The 14,157-nt window shown below is 39.7% G+C and overlaps 1 non-coding gene across 1 annotated transcript; it reads left to right on the top strand.

Annotated features, from left to right (window-relative positions):
* The first annotated feature begins 3,959 nt into the window (after nucleotides 1-3,959).
* On the top strand, nucleotides 3,960-4,031 carry TRNAW-CCA (transfer RNA tryptophan (anticodon CCA)). The gene has a single exon. It is a non-coding gene; the product is annotated as a tRNA-Trp (tRNA).
* The last annotated feature ends 10,126 nt before the right edge of the window (nucleotides 4,032-14,157 follow it).

The raw sequence follows: 14,157 nt of genomic DNA, 5'->3' as shown, positions 1-14,157 counted from the left end.
TGCCTGGAGAATCCCAGGGACGGGGGAGCCTGGTGGGCTGCCGTCTATGGGGTCGCACGGAGTCGGACACGACTGAAGCGACTTAGCAGCAGCAGCAGCAGTAGTAACATTTAACATCTAGTTTATAAAGTTTGAATTTTTCTCCACGAATGCAACTAATTTTCATAAGTAAATGCTGGGGTTTATGAGCTTCCCTGGTGGCTGAGGGATAAAGAATGCACATCCAATGCAGGAGATGTGGAGACCAGGTTTGACACTTGGGTCAGGAAAATCCCTTGGAGAAGGAAATGGCAACTCACTCCAATATTCTTGCCTGGAAAATCCCATGGACAGAGGAGGCTGTTGGGCTACAGTCCATGGTGTCAGAAAGAGTTGGACACAATTGAGTTACTAAACAAAAACAGCAAAGTATTTAAAACGAGGGAGATGATTGTCTTCTAGTATGATGGATTAGCTAGAGTTGTGTGTTCAGTTCTGGGCATTGCTATTTATCCTTTTCTAAAATGATGAAATATATGCAGAAGAATGTGTAAAACATATATATGTAATTTTAAAATAATTTTAAGGAGTGAATATCTATGTATTCAGTACCCAGGTTTAAAAAATTGAATATTCATTTCCAGTATCTTAAAGTCCTCTGTGCATCCCTCCGTGATCACAATCTCCCTTCTTCCCCAGATGTAACTACTATCCTGAAATTTGGAGTAATCATTGCCCTGTTTTTCTTTATAGTTTTACTAACTAAATGCATTCCTAAACAACATATTGTTTAGATTTTCTCTGTTTTTGAACTTTTAAATAAATGGAATCTAGCTGTTTGTATGTATGTATATATGCTCCTGTGATTTGCTTATTTCACTCAACATTATTTCTGAGATTCATACATGTTGGCACATGTAGTTCCCATGGTATGTAGTATCTCAGTTCCCTGAACAGGGATTGAACCCAGGCCACATCATTGAAAGCCTGGAATCCTAACCACTAGGTCACCAGGGAACTCCCAGTTGAACATCTTTTAATTCAACTGTTGGCCATTTGAGTTTTCTTCTTTAAGAAATTGCCTATTCTACTTTTTGACCTTTCTTTTCTTTTATTTACTTACTTTCCTTCCTTCCTTCCTTTTTTCTCTGTGTAAATTCCCAAGTCTTTATCATGTGGTTACAGAGGATGTGGTCACTGATTTCAGGAGTTTTGATGTGATGGGAAAGACATTGTATTCCCCTAGCTCTTCAGTGTTTCTGTAGGATTCACCATGCTTGGTTCTGCATCCTTGTTTGGCCCCCTTACACCATGTGACTGTTGCGGAAATCAAAAGGTTCAACCTGTCTTGGGCCCCTCTTGGAAAGGTGATATATGAACTTGTTTCTTCCCTTTTTCTTCTCTTTCTTTTTTCTTGATGTTTCATCTTTTGTTCCACCTCATTAAGAGTCTATCTTTATATCTTTAGTTGTATTAATAGAAGATCTTTTCTGCTAGTCTTTTGTTTTTCTCATCAATAGTTTCCCTGTAAATAATTGTAATTTTCATGTGCCCACAGGAGGAGGTGAGCTCACAGTATTTCTACTCTGCCATCTTGGCCACTTTGCCCTCTGGCCTGTATTTCTGTTGGTTTGTTTTTCAATGGCTTAAAGATTCTTAGAGTTCTGTTTATAATTGGATATCAATCCTTAATTGGTCATGCTTATAGCATGTGTTCTCACTCTCCTAATAGCGTTTTCTGATAAGTAGAAATTCTTAATTTTGATATAGTCTGATTCACCATCTTTTCCTTTATGATATATACATTTTATGTATCCTTTTAGAAATCCTTCACTTACTCAGAGATCATTAAGGTATTCTTTTATATTTTCTTCTAAAATTTTATATTTTTGCTTTTCACATTTATGCTTTGAATCCATCTGGAGTTGGTTTTGTGTGTGTGTGTGTGTATGGTGTGAAGTAGGGGTCCAATTAATTATTTTTTTATATGAAAAACTAATTGTTCCAGCACCATTTTTGAAAAGTACACTTTCTTCACTGATCTAAAATATCAGTTCTATTATACATTAAATGTCTATATACAGGTGGATTTGTTCTTGAACTCTCTATTTAGTTTTCCCCACACCATAGCCTTAATTTTTATGACTTTATAATAAGTCTTGACATTTGATAGGGCAAGATTCCCCATCTTGTTTTTCAAGAGTGATTTGGCTATTCTTGGTCTTTTACACTTTCATGTCAATTTTAGATTCAACTTCTTCTGTCTTGCACCTTTTTGCTACATTTATTGCTACTTTACATTTTTCTAAGAATGTAAATTATATATTTTACTTGAAATTGTGGTTATTATATAAAAGTGCAACATATTGACTTTTGTGTCCAACAATGTTGCTAAATGCACTTGTTAATTCTAATAATATCCCTGCATTTAGTCTTTCACTTTTTCTATAAACAGTCATATTTTTTGGTATAATAACAATTTTACTTCTTCCTTTCTGATTTTTAAATCTTTTACAGTTGACCCTTGAACAACATGGGTTTGAACTGTATGAGTCCACTTAAACGTGGCTTTCTTAAATAGTAAATATTACAGTATTACTTGATCCCCAGTTGGTTGAATCTGCAGATGCAGAACCACAGATATGGAAGTACCACAGACCCTAAACAGAGGGCTGACTATATGCAGATTTTCAACTGGGCAGAGGGTCGGTATTCCTAACTCCCATGTTGTTCAAAAGTCCACTGTATTTTCTTTTCCTGGCTTATCTTACTTACTAGAACTTCTAACACAATGTTGAACAAAAGTAGTAATATCAATTCCTTTGTCTAATCCCCAGTCTCAAATGGGATTCTTTCAACATTTAACCCTTAAGTATGATGTTTGGTGTAGCTTTTTATAGATACCTGGCTATATATTCTTACTTTACTTCACTTTAGGCACAAAAGTGAATATTTATTTAAAATTAAAAAAGGAAGTTACAGCACATTTTAGCAACTTTTTTGAGATATAATTTACATACCATAAAATTTCCCCATTGTAAGGGTACAGCTCAATACATATAGCACATCTTATATTTTAAAAAGCTGTAAAATTTCTTCAATACCACAAAGCTCATAAAATAATATAACACTTTCTTAACTGTCTAACACACCTGCAACCTAGTGTCGCAATGCTGCGTGAAATTAGCACAGTTAGTGCTAGGAGTATTCCTGGAAACCATTCCTACACTAGGACAATCAGTTGATGTACACAAAAGTATCAGTGAACCACATAAAGTAAATGAAAAGTGAAAGTGAAGTCACTCAGTCGTGTCTGACTCCTAGCGACCCCATGGACTGCAGCCTACCAGGCTCCTCCGTCCATGGGATTTTCCAGGCAAGAGTACTGGAGTGGGGTGCCATTGCCTTCTCCGAAATTCTTTTAAGTTCAAACTAAATACATTACCAATGCAACTTCCCCTTTGCTGTATTCCAGAATTCACATGGCCACTCCAGCATTGCCTGACAGGAGGGGAATTGTGACAGAGGAGAAGGAGGAATGGAAAGAGACACTCATTTTAGCGATTTGTGATGAAGATATTTTAACTTTCGCAAATGTTACAAATACACTTGACCCTGTCTAAGACCACAGCTTAAAAGAATAATTAAAGCCTGTCCATGAGAGGGTGACCAGGATGCTGTAATGATTTGAAACTACCCTATATTAGGAACTTTTTTAAAATTTGGAGAGTTTGGCCTGAAAGAGAGGTTTGTCAGGGACATGAGCTTATCTATGGTTTCTTGTTTTTGGAGGCTTAGTTTGTTTTGTAGCTGGGTACAAGGAGGCAAGCTAGGACTGGAGCCTCTAAAATGATATACTTTTGTTCAATATAAAACAGAATTTCCTATCACAGGTGTTCAAAGAAGTAAAGAGATAGTAAATTTCCTGTTTCTTGAGATGCTCAAGGAAAAATTAATGACCCTCTTGCCATTATAGGGCTTCCCTGGTGGCTCAGAGGTTAAAGCGTCTGCCTCCAATGCAGGAGACCCAGGTTCGATCCCTGGGTTGGGAAGATCCCCTGGAGAAGGAAATGGTAACCCACTCCAGTATAGCTGCCTGGAGAATCCCATGGACGGAGAAACCTGGTAGGCTATGGTCCACGGGGTCGCAAAGACTCGGACATGACTGAGCGACTTCATTTTCACTTTGCCATTATAAGAGGAATTTCAGCAACAGATGGATAGTTAATTAAATGTCTTTGAAGTACCCTCCAATCTTGAGATCTTGTGATTCATTGGAGAATGACATAATTTAGATGATAATTTATGTACAACCCAAGGAGGACCCCCATTCCCAATGTGCTAGGAAGTCAATTGATAAGTTGGTGAGCGCAGAATCTGAACAAATCTTAATGGAATATTATTAAGCTACAGCAGCAGGATCAGTTGGGCCCTCTGAAAACAAGATTATATCAGCTAATCCAACTAAAACATTCATGACCCAAAACTGAAGTCTCTCTTCCTTAGGCAATGCTGAACATACTAAAAACTTTTTTAGCATCAAATTCCCTTTCTTGTAAATTCTCTAAGAATATTTTTCCTTCTTTTGGTTCTACATATTACAATGCTTTCCCTCCCTCTTTGTTTCACTAGATTATCTTAATGTTTGCATTTCCCAGGCTTATAGACTGACATTACTTAAGTGTGACATTGGCTGCTTCCTGGAGACCTCTAGGGAGTATTCAAATGTCATCAGTAACTTATCCATAGTTATGGTATTGATATAAATAGGCTTCAGTCTTTTTGAAGGATTTCCTGTAGACAGTTGATTCCACCCATCGTAGGTGGATTTTGTAAACTGCAAACACAGAGCCCTTCTCTGACTTGCTTGCTCTCTTTTCTGATCACTTGTCTCTGTCATTGTTTGTCCTAAACTTACTTTCACAGTTATAACTCTTGTATACAATTCCCAGGAATTAATATGTAATGGTCAGTGTTGAATTACTTAACAGTTTAAACATGTACTTGGGACATCCAGAAAAATGTTTTTAAGAATTCTTCTAAAAATTTGATTGTTGGTGTTTCAAAAAGAAAAAAGATTAAGTAGTCACGATGGGGAAAATTGGTACTTTGTTATATTTATTTTAGTGTTTATAAAGGTTTTTAATTCGAATCCATAGAGAATGGTGTTGGAATCCTTCTCTTTTATAGTTTAGAGTCTAACAGTATTAATCTGGCCTTGACTGAAGTGTGCAAAAATGAAACATCCCATAATGATAAAAGGGGTTGATGCATGTGGAATCATTTGAAATCAATTATTTTCACTATGTTGGATCAGAACCAGACTTCGCAAAGTGAACATAAAGATAGCATGGTATAGGACTTCCCTGCTGTGGTTAAGAATCTGCCTTCCAAAGCAGGGAACACAGGTTCCATTCCTGGCCCAGGAAGATCCCATATGCCTTGGGGCAACTAAGCCCTAGAGCCACAACTGTTGGGTCCACACAAACTAGAGCCTGTGCTCTGCAACAAGAGAAACCACTGAAATGAGAAGCCCATATACCACAACTAGAAAAAGCCCACATACAGCAACAAAGATGCAGAGCAACCAAAAATACATAAATACATAAATATTATTTTTAAAAAGATAGCATGTTGTGATGGAACTGGATTTAACTCCCCACTCCGCAGTCACAACCAATGCTGCCCTGGAAAGTCTAACTTTTCTAGGACTCAGTTTATTCATCTATAACTTAGTGCTCTGGTTCCTCAGGAAGCAACTGTCCAAGCAGTAACCTACATTGACAGGCAGAAGGTGGGGTGGTGGTAGAAAGAGACAGTGAAGCAGTATGGTATAATGGTTGGAAACACAGATTCCACAGCCAGTCTACCTGGGTTTGAAGACTGCCTTATTTTACTTTTCCATAAAATGGCTTGTTGTAAGATTATGAGTTAAAATATATAAAGCATTTAGAACAATGCACTCCATAGTTGCTTACTACTCTGATGATGATGATCCATAAGAAAATATAAGCAGATGCCCTGAACCCAATGGTACTTCCTTTTACTTTTGAAAAGGGGAACAGAAATTATAGTTTAAAGGCCATAATTATATGAACCTTGTAAGATTATAGAACGTTTGCCACTCTCTTATGTCTGTTAACTTTATTCTCTGTTTCTCCAGGGTAGTTAGCAGAGAAACCTTAAAATTAAATGACATTATGCTTGATTTCAATGTCAGCAAACAAGTAGGGGAGGTGAAGAGACCATGTATCATTCTGCAGCTAGGTTTAGGAAGACCACAACAAAAGAAGAGAAAACAGGTGTGTTCTTGCGGCTACAAGGAAGAAGGAACATGGCGAGCTGACCTAGGCCTGGGAAGGGGTCTGACGACTTGATTATGGCAAGGCTCTTGTGTTTTCTTGTCCTCTCTATTTCCCTCAGAGGACTGTGGCCAAGTGACCTTATAACATTGCTTTTTAAGCTGGTAAGTGTTACAGAGACATCTCTTTAATAGCAGTGTGTACTTTCATTTTTACAACTGTTGCATTGGAAAGCTGAACTCAAAAGTGTGAATTATTTACAGACAAACAGGCATATTAAAAATATTGATTTGCATTTCTCTGATAATGAGTGATGTTGAGCATCTTTTCATGTGTTTGTTAGCCATCTGTATGTCTTCTTTGGAGAAATGTCTATTTAGTTCTTTGGCCCATTTTTGATTGGGTCATTTATTTTTCTGGAGTTGAGCTGTAGGAGTTGCTTGTATATTTTTGAGATTAGTTGTTTGTCAGTTGCTTCATTTGCTATTATCTTCTCCCATTCTGAAGGCTGTCTTTTCACCTTGCTAATAGTTTCCTTTGATGTGCAGAAGCCTTTAAGGTTAATTAGGTCCCATTTGTTTATTTTTGCTTTTATTTCCAATATTCTGGGAGGTGGGTCATAGAGGATCCTGCTGTGATGTATGTCAGAGAGTGTTTTGCCTATGTTCTCCTCTAGGAGTTTTATAGTTTCTGGTCTTATGTTTAGATCTTTAATCCATTTTGAGTTTATTTTTGTGTGTGGTGTTAGAAAGTGTTCTAGTTTCATTCTTTTACAAGTGGTTGACCAGATTTCCCAGCACCACTTGTTAAAGAGATTGTCTTTAATCCATTGTATATTCTTGCCTCCTTTGTCAAAGATAAGGTGTCCATATGTGCGTGGATTTATCTCTGGGCTTTCTATTTTGTTCCATTGATCTATATTTCTGTCTTTGTGCCAGTACCATACTGTCTTGAAAACTGTGGCTTTGTAGTAGAGTTTATAATAGCCAGGACATGGAAGCAACCTAGATGTCCATCAGCAGATGAATGGATAAGAAAGCTATGGTACATATACACAATGGAGTATTACTCAGCCATTAAAAAGAATACATTTGAATCAGTTCTAATGAGATGGATGAAACTGGAGCCTATTATACAGAGTGAAGTAAGCCAGAAGGAAAAACACCAATACAGTATACTAACGCATATATATGGAATTTAGAAAGATGGTAACAATAACCCTGTGTACGAGACAGCAAAAGAGACATTGATGTATAGAACAGTCTTATGGACTCTGTGGGAGAGGGAGAGGGTGGGAAGATTTGGGAGAATGGCATTGAAACATGTAAAATATCATGTATGAAACGAGTTGCCAGTCCAGGTTCGATGCACGATACTGGATGCTTGGGGCTGGTGCACTGGGATGACCCAGAGGGATGGTATGGGGAGGGAGGAGGGAGGAGGGTTCAGGATGGGGAACACATGTATACCTGTGGCGGATTCATTTTGATATTTGGCAAAACTAATACAATTATGTAAAGTTTAAAAATAAAATAAAATTTTTAAAAAAAAGTAAAAAAAAAAAATATTAAGAGTTTATTTGAGGAAAAAATGATTTGGATAGAGCAGCACCAAGTCAGAAGTGGTTAGGAGCACTCCACCAACAGGAACTAAGGGAATGACGTATATAGAAAAGGTATGGAAGCAAAGAAAGGATATTATTCGGCCACAGCCTAAAGCCTCATTGTCTATTTGTGATTGGTTATCCTTAAGTTTCTATTTCTTAACACTGAAGCATGTACAGGTATAGGTTTGGATTTGCTCACCTAAGTCATGAAAGCATTAGAGCCACCTCGGTCTAATGGCCTGCTTGTTTAATTAATTTAACAGTATGTAACACGTTCAACTCATTGAACTCAGTTCAATGGTTAAATGTCATTGAAACAATATTTCAGTCTTGCCTTTTCTTTAAAACCGATTACACAAGTTCTGCTTCTTCCAGGAAGTCTTCTCTGAATACCTTAACAATCACATCACACTGTGTTCTAATTTTCATAGCAGAAGTTCCTTTTATCTTCTTACCTCTCCTGTGGCCTGTGAAACCTTCCTTATTTAATCTTTTCTCAGTTAATCCTGCCACACCCAAATGACTCCCTAAGGCAGAGTATGAAACTCTCTATGCACAGTAAGTGTTCAATAAACATTGTCAAGTGATGGTATGGTAGGAGGTATCATGTTCCCCCCAAGACATTCACATTCTAATCACTGGAACCTGTTAATATGCCATTTTACATGGAAAAGAGGAGTTAAGTTTGCAGATGGAATTAAGGTTGCTAATCAGTTGATCTTAAAATAGGAAGATTAGTCTGGATTAGCTTCAGTTCAGTTCAGTTCAGTCACTCAATCCTGTCCGATTCTTTGTGACCCCATGAACTGCAGCATGCCAGGCTTCCCTGTCCATTACCAACTTCCAGAGTTTACCCAAACCCATGTCCATTGAGTCAGTGATGCCATCCAACCATCTCATCCTCTGTCGCCCCCTTCTCCTGCCTTCAATCTTTACCATCAGGGTCTTTTCAAATGAGTTAGCTCTTCACATCAGGTGGCCAAAATACTGGAGTTTCAGCTTTAACATCAATCCTTCCAATGAATACCCAGGACCAATTTCCCCTAGGTTGGATCTCCTTGCAGTCCAAGGAACTCTCAAGAGTCTTCTCCAACACCACAGTTTAAAAGCATCAATTCTTCTGTGCTCAGCCCTCTCTATAGTCCAACTCTCACATCCATACATGACCACTGGAAAAACCATAGCTTTGACCAGACAGACCTTTGTAGACAAAGTAATGTCTCTGCTTTTTAATATGCTGTCTAGGTTGCTCATAACTTTCCTTCCAAGGAGTAAGCGTCTTTCAATTTCATGGCTGCAATCACCATCTGCAGTGATTTTGGAGCCCAAAAAAATAAAGTCAGCCATTGTTTCCACTGTTTCCCCATCTATTTCCCATGAAGTGATGGGACCAGATGCCATGATCTTCGTTTTCTGAATGTTGAGCTTTATGCCAACTTTTTCACTCTCCTCTTTCACTTGCATCAAGAGGCTCTTTAGTTCTTCCTCACTTTCTGCCATAAGGGTGGTGTCATCTGCATATCTGAGGTTATTGATATTTCTCCCGACAATCTTGAGTCCAGCTTGTGCTTCTTCCAGCCCAGCATTTCTCATGATGTACTCTGCTTAGAAGTTAAATAAGCAGGGTGACAACATACAGCCTTGATGTACTCCTTTTCTTATTTGGAACCAGTCTGTTGTTCCATGTCCAGTTCTAACTGTTGCTTCCTGACCTGCATACAGGTTTCTGAAGAGGCAGGTCAGGTGGTCTGGTATTCCCATCTCTTTCAGAATTTTCCACAGTGTATTGTGATCCACACAGTCAAAGGCTTTGGCATAGTCAATAAAGCAGAAATAGATGTTTTTCTGGAACTCTCTTGCTTTTTCCATGATCCAGCAGATGTTGGCAATTTGATCTCTGGTTCCTCTGCCTTTTCTAAAACCAGCTTGAACATCTGGAAGTTCATGGTTCATGTACTGATGAAGGCTTGCTTGGAGAATTTTGAGCATTACTTTACTAGCGTGTGAGATAAGTGTAATTGTGTGGTAGTCTGAGCATTCTTTGGCATTGCCTTTCTTAGGGATCGGAATGAAAACTGACCTTTTCCGGTCCTGTGGCCACTGCTGAGTTTTGCAAATTTGCTGACATATTGAGTGCAGCACTTTCACAGCATCATCTTTTAGGATTTGAAATAACTCAACTGGAATTCCGTCACCTCCATTAGCTTTGTTCATAGTGATACTTCCTAATGCCCACTTGACTTCACATTCCAGGATGTTTGGCTATAGGTGAGTGATCACAGCATTGTGATTATTTGGGTCATGAAGATCTTTTTTGTACAGTTCTTCTGTGTATTCTTGCCACCTCTTCTTAATATCTTCTGCTTCTGTTAGGTCCATATGATTTCTGTCCTTTATTGAACCCATCTTTGCATGAAATGTTCCCTTGGTATCTCTAATTTTCTTGAAGAGATCTCTAGTCTTTCCTATTCTATTGTTTTCCTCTATTTCTTTGCATTGGTCGCTGAGGAAGGCTTTCTTATCTCTTCTTGCTATTTTTTGGAACTCTGCATTCAAATGGGTATATCTTTCCTTTTCTCCTTTGCTTTTTGCTTCTCCTCTTTTCACAGCTATTTGTAAGGCCTCCCCAGACAGTCATTTTGCTTTTTTGCATTTCTTTTTCTTGGGGATGGTCTTGCTCCCTGTCTCCTGTATAATGTCATGAACCTCCATCCATAGTTCATCAGGAACTCTATCAGATCTAGTCTGATTAGTTTAAAGGCCTTAATTGAAAAGACCCTGATGCTGGGAAAGATTGAAGGCAGGAGGAGAAGGGGAGGACAGAGGATGAGATGGTTGGATGGCATCACCGACTCAATGGACATGAGTTTGAGTAAGCTCCGGGAGTTGGTGATGGACAGGGAGGCCTGGGGTGCTGCAGTTCATGTGGTCGCAAAGAGTCAGACACAACTGAGCGACTGAACTGAACTGAGTCTGGATTATGCAGATGGTCATAATGTAACCACAAGGATCCTTAAAAGTGGAAGAGAGAGGCAGAAGAAGAGGTCAGAGTGATGTGATATGAGAACACAGCTCTCTACTCCTGGCTATGTAGGTGAAGGAAAAAGGCCAGGAGCCAAGAAATATCGGCAGCCTCTAGAAGCTAGTAAAAGGCAAGGAAATGGGTTCTCTCCTAGTGTTACAGCAGGCAGCTAGTTAGGTATGATCAGAGAAATGGGGGCAGGGGCAGGTGGCAGGAAATCACACATCTTGTAAATAGTGAGGATCAACAGGCAGACAGAGGAAAGAAGGAATTTTCAGACTGACAGGAAGCCACACGTTTTGGGTGATTAGAGTTCCAGTAGCAGACAGCGAAAAGTGGAGAAAAGCAGGAGTCTCCTGAGTCTGAATGGAACCTTTTACTCCTTATGCTCTCATTACAGTAAGATTAGCCTTGCAGATAAGATGTATTTCTGATCTAAGCTAAACGAGGACAAAAATCCCTCCTCCCCTCAGGGAAATGGAGCTGGGATGAAAAGCCAGGACAAAGACCCCCAAATTTCTCCTTCCCCAGTGAATATTCCACCCCTTCAGTTGTAATCCTCTCATTTCCCCGCTTGTCAAAGAAACCCAAGGCAGCAGGTCCTCACCTGTCTGACTGCTCTCCCTCTTAAGGGCCTATCCTTCCTTAAATAAACTTTCACTTTATTCTCTTAACCTCTACTGCTTGTCTCTGAATTCTTTCATGATGAACAAGGAACCTTAAATTCACCAGGCACACTAGAACCTACAGAAAGGAATGCAGTCCTGCCAAAACCTTGATTTTAGCCTATGGGACCTATTGCAGATTTCTAACATCCGAAACTGTAAGATAATAAATTTGTGTTGTTTTTAGCCACCAAGTTTGTAGTACTATGTTACAGTAACAACAGGAAGCTAACACAGATGGCAAGAAATGCTATTCCTGTGACTGTATTCACTGGTTCTGAACTTCCTACTCTGCCTGAGGCAGAAAATAAGGCCTAAGTTTTCAGAGCTAAAGGTTGATAGTCTATAGTCTCAAGAAATAACATGTACTGTGGGGCAGATGAGCTAGAACTGTTTCGTTTGCAAGTAAAGCAAGATGTTAATGATTGGTCTTTTTAATATATGTCAACTAAAAATAGATGCACAGCTTGAGAGTTGTGAATTGCTTTATTTGGGCCAAAATGAGAACTGCAGCCCAGTAGTCAAAATATATATGATTTTATTTATTTGTGGCTGTGCTGAGTTTTTGCTTCCGTGTGGGCTTTTCTCTAGTTTCAGTGATCAGGGGCTACTCTCTAGTTGTGGTGTTCAGGCTTCTCTTTGTGGTGGCTTCTATTGTGGAACACAGGCTCTAGGGCTCTCAGACTTCAGTAGTTGTGGCACTAGTCTCAGTAGTTGCGGTTCCCAGGCTGCAGAGCACAGCTCAACTGTGCTTGTGGTGCACAGGTTTAGCTGCTCCAAGGCATGTGGGATCTTCCTGGATTAGGGAACGAACCCTCATCTACTGCATTGGCAAGTGGATTCTTAACCACTAAGCCACCATGGAAGCCCAGTGATTTGGTCTTTTTAACAAGGAAATGCAACTGCTTTTTAAAAAACCTTTCTAGGTATAAGGACATGCTCACAGAACAGGATGCAAATTTTGGCTCTCCCTTCCAAAGTGTACAAGATAAGATTATCTAAAATTTGAAGACTGAGACTTTCTTGCTGTCAAGAAAATGGTTTTTCATTGTTAAGGACATAGACTCTGGTTTGAGGTTCTTTACCATGGGTCATCAAAGTCTCTTGGTAAAGAAAACAGAACTGGGCTTTGGATGGAAAGGAAGTATCTGGAAACCTAGGGAAGATCTGGAGTGGGAAAGACAAGGAAAAGAATTGCTGGATAGGTTAGGGAAGAAAAAGCAGGAGAAAAGGGTGGCACAGGGAAGGGCGGCACAGGTGCTCAGAAGTTCAATCCTAGAGTGGTGTCCCCAAGTCTATAACTGCTCGAGTAAACTGAGAGACGTGCCTTGCTAAAGGGCATCGGTCCTCCAGTCTGCGCATGGGCAAGAACATGACTCTGTCCTGCCAAGTGCTTTACTGTCATCTGATCAACCTATTGGAGGGAGCAATACTTGAACTTCAAAAAGATTTGTGTCTGTGTCCCTAGGGGCTCAGATGGTAAAGAATCTGCCTGCAATACAGGAGATACAGGTTAAACCCCTGGATCAAGAAGATCCCCTGGAGAAGGGAATGACTACCCACTCCAGTATGCCTGCCTGGAAAATCCCATGAAGAGAGGAGCCTGGAGGGCTACATTCCAGGGCGTTGCAAAGAGTCGGAAACGACTGAGCCTCTAACACTTTCACTTCATTGATAAAATAAACATGACATTAAAATTCACCATCTTAACCAGTTTAAAGTGCACAACTCAGTGGCATTTAGTACATTCACAATGTTGTGCAAATCATCACCAGTATCTAGTTCTGGAGAATTTTTGTCACCATGAAAGGAAACCTTGTGCCAAGTAAGCAGTCAGTCTCCATTCTTGCCTTCCCTTAGTCCTTAGTGATTGCTTTCTGCTCTCTGGTATCTTCTTTCTGACTCTATGGAGTTGTCTGTTCTGGACATTTCATATAAATGAAACATTACAGTATGTGTTTCAGGGAAGAGCCAATTCTGACTCTATATTGGAACTGTTTCTTTGACTTGCTTTTCATTGCTTTTGTTATTATGCACATGCATGCTAAGTTGCTTCGGTCATGTCTGACTCTTTGCAACCCTATGGACTGTCCACCAGGCTCCTCTGTCCCTGGGATTCTCCAGGCAAGAGTACTGGAATGGGTTGCCATGCCCTCCTCCAGGGGATCTTCCAGATCCAGGGATTAAACCTGCATCTCTTACGTTTCCTGCATTGGCAGGCAGGTTCTTTACCACTAGCACAACCTGGGAAGCTCGTACATAATAGCTTGCCTCAGAGAATCCTGCCCCTCTGCCTGTTAAAGTGCCTTTGTTCAGTGCACACAGAGATAATCTGACCCTGCCCACCTGTGAATGACTGCAAGAAAGAAGACATTAACACATCCCTTCCCAAGGCTTGCCGTTCTAGAAGTTATTTGCAGGATTAATGGCCTTTTAACTTTATTTCCTCACCTCCTCTCATCTCTGTTCTATAAAAGAACCTGGCATCCAGACCCTGACAAAATGGTTATTTTGAGACTTTAGTCTACCATCTTGTTCGTCAGCCAGCTTTCCAAATAAAGTTGTTATTCTTTACCTCGACAG

The sequence above is a fragment of the Bubalus kerabau genome, chromosome X, assembly GCF_029407905.1.
Source record: "Bubalus kerabau isolate K-KA32 ecotype Philippines breed swamp buffalo chromosome X, PCC_UOA_SB_1v2, whole genome shotgun sequence".
NCBI classification, from domain to species: domain Eukaryota; kingdom Metazoa; phylum Chordata; class Mammalia; order Artiodactyla; family Bovidae; genus Bubalus; species Bubalus kerabau.
The sequence above is the reverse complement of the archived record's forward strand: the minus strand, read 5'-3'. Positions and strand labels throughout refer to the sequence as shown.